General features: G+C 42.5%; 1 pseudogene; it reads right to left on the reverse strand.

The window, feature by feature from the left end:
• Window positions 1-202: 202 nt before the first annotated feature.
• LOC102478773 (ribulose-phosphate 3-epimerase-like) lies at window positions 203-5,994 on the reverse strand (annotated as a pseudogene).
• Window positions 5,995-9,916: the final 3,922 nt, after the last annotated feature.

The following is a 9,916-nucleotide window of genomic DNA, read 5'->3' on the forward strand; positions in this document are numbered from 1 at the left end:
TCATTACTAATCTTTTAAAATGCATCACTAAAAATGTCTTCTACACACAGATTTCTAACCTCTTAGAATATTCTGTGCCATAGATTTTAATCACTGAAATGAGTAATTCCTCAGAAAAGCATCACTGTCTCAATGGTGTTTCAATTCAGTAGTCAACACTCCTGTTTTCCAGTAAAAAGATTTTGTGAACACACTGGGATCCTTATTGTTTCTGATCCAGAGAAGGTTTCTGAGCAGCTTCTGAGCAAACATTTCTTAAGAGGTTGATGACAGATCTGGGGTCTTCACTTCTCACAAAGGCACCACCAGACACAATCATGTTAGCTCCCGCCTCTGCACATTTGGGGGTAGTGTCAGGCCCTACTCCACCATCGACCTCTATATCTAAAAATGGGAACTGAGTGCTCAATCAGTGAACCTTTGGCATCATATCTTCTATGAATTTCTACCTTCCAAACCCAAGTTCCACCATCATAACCAAGGCCATTATCTGTTTGGTTAGCCCATGGTGCCAAGTTCTCAGCTGTAGTTCCTGGTTTGATGGCAAGGCCAACCTTCATCCCATTCTCTTGAATGTCTTTAATCCAAGCTCCTGGGTTCTCAGTAGCCTCAAGGTGAAAAGTGTATTGATTGGCTCTTGCTACAGCCATTGGCTTTATCCACTGTTCTGGCCTGTACATTGTCATGTGTATGTCAGAGAAAGGGTCCTGGTCTTGCTGCTTTCAGAGGCTTTCTACCACAGGGTGTCCAAAGGTGATGTTGGGAACAAACTGCCCATCCATTACATCCAGGTGCAGATAATCGGCACCAGAGTCTAGCATCTGGAGGCGCTCAGCACCCAAACTGGCAAGTTCACTGTTAAGGATGGATGGACCAATCTTGCAGTCCGACGCCACTGGTTCTCAAGAGCAAGTTTACGTCATTCCTAATGTTAATGTACTGCATTTCTATATAAAAAAAGTAATAAATCCTAGGAAGCAGTGCTGCCCCACAGTACTGTGGTTAAGTGCTATCTATGAGGAGCCAGATTCCACACGTTTGAATCCTGCCCCTGTGGCTTGGAAACTATTCTGGGCACGTGGGCATGTGTGCCCCAAATCATTACATAATGGAGAAATGGAGCCAGATATTTTCCCTCCTTTTTCTCTCTCTGACTAGTACACTCACCCTCTGACAAGTTAAATGAACAATCAACCAAATAAATAAAAAAGATGTTAGGGGCAGATATTATTATCTCCAATTTTGCTGAGTTAAAGACAGCTTAAAAAACTGGCCCATGGGACCTGCAGTTAGTGTAATGGCTATGCTGCTGAACTCCCATGTAGTCTAACACAGTTCGAGTCCCATACCCGGTGGCTTAAACTCACTCCGGGCATATATGCATGTGTGCCCAAGATCCCAGGAGGAGAATGGAAGACAAGGGATTGCGGCATGGCCATCTCTCCTGGGGAGTGATTTCTCGCTTCCTGTTTCTATCTCTCTGTGTCTCTCTGTCTTTCTGGCCCGCCCCCCCTAAAAAAAAAACCCCCCAAAAAAAAAAAAAAAAAAAAAAAAGAAAGAAAGAAAAAAGAAACTGGCCTAGAGTTACACAGATAGCTGGTAAAGGTTAGCTAGATTTCAAAGGCTCAGTTGACTGACCACAAAGCTTTTTTTTTTTTTTTTGAGAGGTTTTTGCTATAGGGCTCATGCGCTCGCCAGACAGACAGAGACAGACAGAAAGCGAGAAATCACCCCCCCCCCCAGGGGGGATGACCACACCGCAATCCCTTCTCCTCCATTCTCCTCTCGGGATCTTGGGTACACACGCACATGCACCCGGCGTGAGTTTTAAGCCACCGGGTCCAGGACGCAAACTGTGGTCAACCACATGGAAATCCAGTGACATAGCCATTACGCTAACTGCTGGTCCCCACAAAGCTTTTTTTCTACTAGTTATAGGACCTAAGATCTTGCTTGTTAGGACTTACTGGAGATAGGAAAGTTGTTGTGGGTATAGAGAACGCCTGATGAAAGACAAGGTGATTAAACTTGGGCGTTGTATACGGTCCTTTAGTTCTCTCCCACTTTCAGGGATGTATATTTTTCAGGGGTTGAGGCAGGGATGTGCAGATGGCAGAGACAGAAGCGATGGAGTGAGGGATCCGCTGACCCAGTTTTACATGAGGGAAGACTTTGTGGGTAGGCACCTTACAGAGAACTAGAAAACCATTACATTTTCCAAAAATGCTTGGTATGCTTGACATTCTAGTCTTTCAGGAATGAACAAGCAAAAAAAGGAGAATATGAGCACACCTGTTGTACTGTACTTTTCTATAATATTTTCTTGGTCTCCTTAGGCTTTTAACTTCTGTGTGGAAGAACCCACAGGGTTCTATAGTCAGTAGTTGAAACTTCTGAGAAGTAAAAGCCATTGATGGATTACTTATCTGTGTGGTGTATGGTGTTGGTTGCATTGTTATTCACATGGTTGATGGCCTCCCCAGCGTCCATTCCTCCCTCTGCCTTTCTAATAGGGATATTACTCTGATGTTTAGTCAGCACTGTGCAGTTATGTGTCTCAGGGAGGCTGAACCAGGAACAATCCACCTCAGGGGAACCACAATTCCCTAAATGGCAATTTATTTTAAAAATGCTCATGTGAGGAGAAGTCTACAAGCTGGTTTTTGGAGAAAGTTTTGCTTCCTTTCAACAACAACAACAAAAAAGTCGAAAGGAGAGACAGACATTTTATCTTCTTTCTGACATTGTTTTGGGATGTGATGTTTGGTACTTATTTGGCCATTTCGATCCAACTTTGGCAGGCTTCAATGTAGGCAGAAGAGAGCACAGGAAAGAACATGGGTTCTGTTCAACATCATCGGTCTCCTGAATTAACCAACCCTGCTTTAATCAGCTTTGGACTTTCTGCTATATATGAGATTAAAGTTCCTTTTTGTTTATGCCAGTTTGAATTTGGTTCCATTGCTTAGCCAAGAAATACTCTTGCCGATGTAACCTGCTATTATTTCCAGTTTTGACACAGTTTTATTCCATAACCCAAATGGCTGCCTGGGAATGGGAAAGATTTACATGTTTTTTGACCTTGATTTCCCTAAATGAAGTTGGACGTGCTAGCTAGCATGGACCACCACTTTTTTCAATCCTCCCCCTACAAGGACTGTAACAGTGGGAACTGAGAGAAGCCCTGCTCATTCTTTCTTGGTAACCTACCCTTTATTAAAATTGCTCACCTGCCATAGCCCTGCTGAAAGGGGGGAGAATTGGGACACATGTCTGTAACAGAGTGTTATAGTTTCTAGTAACCAGTAGCTTTAAGAGATAGGGCATTTGTCCCACCTGGACGAATTATATTCTCATCCTGAATTTTCTATCTTCTTAATCTTTAAGCTTTAAAATAAACTATAGGGTCGGCTGGTGGTGTGGAGGTTTAAGTGGCTGGATATCACATGACCAACTGCATGGTTTGAGTTCCAGACCCGGCGGCTTGCAAAATGTGCTGATGTGTGTGCTTGTGTGTGTGCTCAATCCCAAGAGGAGAGTGGAAGAGAGAGGATTGTGGCATGGCCATACCCTGTGAGGGGTGCTTTCTCACTTTCTCTTTCTCTTGCTATCTCTTTCCAATGAGCTCACACACCCTATAGCAAACGTTAGAAAACAAAAAGCAAAACACGCAACAACAAAAAAAGATAGAAGATAGACATGAAAGAGAACCACACCAAATGCATTGCTGAGTGAATTCTAATGAGGCCAACACCTGTGCACCCATCTCCCAGATCAAAAAACAGAACCTTGCTTACCATCTCTGTTGTCCTTTGATGTTCCCATCCCAGTAACTAGCTTGGCTTTTCTTTTTATCTCTTTCTTGGGCTTCTTTCTTATTTGATCATTAAACCATGCAGATGTAAACTATAGCTTAGTCTTGTCCATTAAAAAATTAGGGTTCTTTTAGACCTAAAAGTCTCTGCTAATCTTTGAGTCACTTCTTGGAGTGGCTATTGTCGTGTGCCCTGAAGTACCCCACCAAGACTGAGGTCCTTGCATATCACCCTGTGGAGGACACTCTTAGGGTGGCTCCATGACCTCTGCCTCCTTATGTTCATGCCTTTGGGAGGCAAGGGGATCCTCTCCCTTTTAGTATAGAATGGGTTTTTTATTTGCTTCTATCAATGAAATAGGCAGAGGATCCTCCAGCACTTAAGGATTTTGTTCCATTATATACATTTCTGACTTGCTGCAGATTTGCTTTAGAAACTCTCCTTGCTGATTTGATGAAGTCAGTGGTCAAGCTGAGGAAGCCCACTTGGCAGGAACTGTCCAGCACTGAGGCCACTTACAGCCATTTCCTGAGATCTGTCTCCTTCCAGCTGGTGGATGCAAGGCCTGGGTGGGATTGGCCCTCTTCTGTCCATTGGAATAATTATGAAGGGCCATCTGGCTCTAGTGCTCCCCCCTGGGACCAGCGGTGTCTTCATTGTAACTAAATGGCAGTTCAGCTTTTGCTTGGCACTATCTTGCATCCCTAACTTTCTTATAGGTGTCCTGTATTTCACTCCTCAATAAGTTGTCTGTACACAAATCTCTATGTTGAAGTCTGTTTCTAGGGAACCCCCCAAAACGTTTCTTTTCCTTAGAGTTTATCCTTGGAAGAAAACCGGTTGTTTGACCTGCAGCACTTTTCTCCACCTGGATTTTGCTGACTTCAAACTCTTGGTGCAATTCAGCAAGTTCTTCTGCCCTGTCTCCCACAAGTTTGCAGCTGGATTCAGGGGACAGATCAGATCCTGTCCCTTAGAAAAGACCACAGGTGGTGGTGTTTAATGTATCAGATGGCCCATAATGCATATTTTGCTTTACATTTTTTGAAGTTTATTTATTTCATGAGCAAGCAAGAGAGACAGCACCCCAACAGGGTCTGAATGCAGGGATCCACTTCCCAGTCTCACTCGGATGGGGATCATAGCCAGAGAGATCTGCAGACATAAACCCAAAACCTTATCATTTAGGTCAGCCTGGCACGGTGTTGCATCCGTTTTTTTTTTTTTTTTTTTTTTTTTTTTTTTTGGGGGTTTTTTTATTCGCTAGAAAGACAGAGAGAGAGATAGAGAGACAGAAAGCGAGAAATCACACCCCAGGGGGGGATAACCATGCTGCAATCCCTTCTCCTCCATTCTCCTCCTGGGATCTTGGGCACGCACACACACGAGCCCAGAATGAGTTGAAGCCACTGGGTCTGGGACTCAAACCATGGTTGACTACATGGGAGTCCCGTGACATAGCCATTATGCCAACTGCTGGTCCCTAGAATCACAGTTTTAAAGCATTTGTCCTATTTGCTTAGCTTTCTTCTTCAGAGACTTGGATTTTCTTTGTCTTCGATATTTGTTATGTTCTCTCAAATCATTTTTCTTTATTTCTGTTTTAAAAAATGTTCTGCTTGTTACCATCTACTCGTTTTAAAGCATTGTTTGTTGTGTTTATTATCTTTTGTGTTTGTCTGGTTTAGTTTTAATTTCTAAAGTGATTTCTCCCCCTTTATTTTGAATCCTTTCTTGAATTCTATCACATAACTTTCCAGTTTTTAAGTGCTGATTGATGTTGGTCTTTCATATCCTGGGTTGTTCTGATCTGTCTTCTGAGCACAACTTTGACTTTCTCACCTGCTGGATACTACTGCTCTCCTTTTCTTCTTTTTTGTTGTGGCACTTTTGTATGGGATTCTGCTGAATAGATTTTTAGTTATTCATTTTTGGGGTTTCATGAAGTTTCAGAGAAAACCTAAGTTCAGAAGGCCTTTCAACTTCATAAAACTCCTTCTCCTTCAGTTCTTACATGGTAAACAAATGGTGTCTGGCTTTCTGGGATGTCCTGCTGTTTCTTCTTCCTACTTTTACCTGAACTTTCCCTTTCCTTTATTTCTTTTATTTCTATTCTGTTCAATTGTGGTTCTTTTACTAGCAGCTCCTCTTTGGTGTGGGGCTTGTCTTTGAAGGCCATCTAGGGGACCAGGTCTGGGGGGCTACACTGCCTCAAACTCTTCAGAAAGCTATGAGCAACTTCACCATGAGCACCTTCTCGTTTGCACTGATTGTTGGTGAAGGCACATCCCTATCCGGCTGTTCATCTCCAGTGGGCTCTCTGCATTTCCAGGGAGTATTCATCTACTCACTTGGGATTTTCCTTTTCTTAGGCTTATCAGACACCCTATTGCTTCTCTCTCTCTCTCTTTAAAGATATTTTTGCTATAGGGTGCCCGTGCTTGCCAGAGAGACAGGAAGTGAGAAATCATCCCCAGGGCGGATGACCACACTGTAATTCCCTCTCCTCCATTTTCCTTTCAGGATCTTGGCCACATATACACATGAGTTTTAAGCCATTGGGCCCAGGACTCGAACCATGGTCAACTACATGGGAGTCCAGCAATGTAACCATTATGCCATCTGCTAGTCCCGTATTGCTTCTCTTTACTTTCATCCATAGAGATGTTGGTAACATGAAGGTCTAGAGGCTGTTGGTGATTTGGCCTCATTTACTTGTATTTTGGGGTTTGTAGGAGAACTTGCAAACTTATTTTTAAAAATTGAGATTAAATTTACATAACATAAGGTCAATTCTGCACTTTAAAGTGTAGAATTCAGTATCATTTAGTACATTTCCAGTGGTCTTCAACTACCAGCTCTTCATATTTTAAGACATTTGATCACTCCAAAAGAAAACCCCATAGTATTAAATGGTCAATGCCTATTCATTTTGGACTCCTGTCTGTGGTAATTGGTCTTCTATATCTAAGGATTAACCTATTTGTAACATTTTATATAAAAGGAATCGTGTAATCTGTGACCTTCTGTATGTTTTCAGCATGCATCCATTTGTAGCCTGTAGTCCTACTCCATTCCTTTTTTATGAGTAGTCCAATTTATGGGCAGATCCCAGTTTGTTTATCCATTTTTTCTCACCACTTAATTTTGTGTGGATGTCGTTCATAGCCTTTTGGCTTTGTTTTCTAGTTGCTCTGATAGTTTTCGTACAGGAAACCAGGAAGAGCCAAACCCTGCTGCTACCATCTTTCCAGAATTCTATTGGAGAAATTTTACTTGAAACTTCAAACACCTAATTCACGTAGTACTAGAGGTGAAAAGAAAATTGGGTGCGTGTGCGTGTGTGCCCAAGATCCCGAGAGGAGGATGGAGGAGAAGTGATTACAGCATGGCCATCCCCCTGGGGGGTGATTTCTTGCTTTCTGTCTCTCTGTCTCTCTCTGTCTGGCAAGCACACATGCCCTATAGCAAAAACCTCTCAAAAAAAAAAAAAAGAAAAAATAATTTAGTGTCACATGAAAGAAAATGTCCATTAATTCTTATTTAGTTTCTGGTCTTCTTTTCTCTCTCTCTCTCTCTCTCTCTCTATCTCTCTATATATATATATATACACACATATATATTTTTTTCTCTTCTGTTTTCTTCTTTATGCCAATTGTTCAGCTTTTCCTTGGATTCCATAAGATCTGCATGTTTACTACCATCTACTCCCTTTCTATTCACGTGAGCCAATGCATAGGTTTCTGTCCTTGGACATCAAGCATGCCATTACAGCTCCCCTCTGTTTCCTCAGTCTGATTCTTGTGGTTTTTTTTTGAGAGGTTTTTGCTATAGGGCATGCGCACTTGCCAGACAGACAGAGAGAGACAGAGAGATAGGAAGCGAAAAATCGTCCCCCAGGGGGATGGCCACACTGCAATCCCTTCTCCTCCATTCTCCTCTCGGGATCCTGGGCACACACGTACACATGCCCGGCGTGAGTTTTAAGCCACTGGATCCGGACTTGAACTGCAGTTGACTGCATGGGAATCCAGCGACATAGCCATTATGCTAACTGCTGGTCCCTTGTGTTTGCTCTTCAATTCCATCGTAGGTCCAATTTTCTCCTGGAAATAACAGCAGGAAGACACTTCAGTGTGTGATTCTTCTCTAGTCAAAATGTTCTTTAACAAACTCCCAATGTAACAGATAAATTGTTAGCTATGAACACTTAATAACCTTTATCTTGGTTTTCTTGTTTTTTCTTTTTTTAAAATTTTTGCCCAAGATATTTGTGCTTGCTGGAGAGAGACTGAGAGAGAGAAAATGAGAAATCACCTCCTGGGGGGATAGCCACTTTACAATCCCTTCTCCTCCATCTTACTCTCAGAATTTTGAGTACACACACACACACACACACACACACACACACACACACAGCATGATTTTCAAGACACTGACTAAGTCTGGGATGTGAACTGTAGTCAGCCTTGTCGGAGTCCAACACCTTAACAACCATGCCACCCGTTGGTCCCTCTCCTGCTTATCTGTTTAGGCTTAGGTTGGGTTCCCTATACACTGAGCCTGAAATAGATTTTTTAAGGCAAAGCTCTCAGATAAAAACTGTATGGGGGTGAATGCAGCAGAGGAAAACAGAAATCGGGTAAAATGTGGCTTTAGCTGAAGTCTAGACTCTGGTCCCACATGGAATACTAGAGTATGAATATCACCAAGACTTGTCTTGTCCTGAGGAAGGGGAGCCTTTAGTATAAGACACATCTTTAGTTGCAGGCATCTCTCTGGCCAAGGATAATTCAGGAAAAGGGTACAACTTTGAGCTATTAATATGCACTTCAGTCAGGAGTGGGAGCGCCAGGTCAGTGACATGAGTTTGTGTGGGAAGCCAGCTGTGCCTGCCACACTTTGCACCTGGCTTTGTTCATGTCTCTCTGTTTCTATAAATTCCATGTGCCTACAACACACATATATATATGCAGGAATATCTGTGCATGCATGTATATATGTATAGCATGTATTTGTATGCTTATATAAATACATTTTGTTTTAATTTTAATATTCCCATTGCAGCTTTGGTCTATTTAGAAAAAGTCAGGTAGTGGATGGGTGGTCAAGAACAGGCTTGTAGAAGGAGCAAAGCAGAGCTTGAACATCAGGCATAGGGTCTGTAGACTCCAGTGACTCTTACTAGGAAGATGCTCCAATGAGAATTGGTACATTTATTGCTGGAAGGAGTATGGGATTCTTGTTTTACCAAGCAGAGCAGAGTGAGGGTGCAGTGAGCTGGAGAGGACAGAAGGCTTCTTTAAAAAAGCACTGCCTGGGGCTGGCAGGTTTTGTGGGGCTTAGGGGCACTGGACTCCCACACAGCCGACTGCTGTTTGCAGTTCCCGGACCTGGCGGTTTGCTTTCTCACTTTTCCTCTCTTTCTTCTCTCATTCTCAGTCTCTCTTGCTCTGTCCCTCTCTGACCAAATTAAAATAAATAAGTAAAGTTAAATGAAATATTTCTTAAAAAATTAGCACTGCCTAGTGCCTGTGGGTAGGGAATCAGAAGGGACAGTGCATGGCCATTTATACGCTGAGGTCATTACAAGTCAAATTTTCTTTAAGAGGCAATTGCTTGTTTTGGAAGTTTGTGGCATCTCCTCTTTTGAGGCCTAAAATTATTCTCTGGGTTGTGGTGTTGGATAAGTGTGGAGGCAGTAGGAGCGGTGGGGTGATGGGCTAATTAATGTCTCAAGGCCAATTTCATCTTGAAGATTTGCGGTTCTGTGGCTTCTTTTAGTTTTTTTTTCTTCCTTTAGTAAGACCTGTTACAGAAGTGAAGGAGTTATAGGGACCCTTTTATTTATTTATGTTTAAAATTTTTGTAATTTGCTAGAGGATACATGCAATCACTAGAGAAAGAGAGAGAGAGAGAGAGAGAGAGAGAGAGAGAGAGAGAGAGAGAGAGAGAGAAGAGAAAGTGAGAACAAACCCCCCCATGGGGAATGGACATGTTACAATCCCTTCTCCATTTCTCCCTTCTTTCAAGATTTTGGGCATGCAAATACATATGCCTGGCATATTGCTCATGCCACTGGGTTTAGGACTCAAACTGGT

The sequence above is a fragment of the Tupaia chinensis genome, unplaced genomic scaffold (genome assembly GCF_000334495.1).
Source record: "Tupaia chinensis unplaced genomic scaffold, TupChi_1.0 Scaffold148019_1, whole genome shotgun sequence".
NCBI lineage: Eukaryota > Metazoa > Chordata > Mammalia > Scandentia > Tupaiidae > Tupaia > Tupaia belangeri.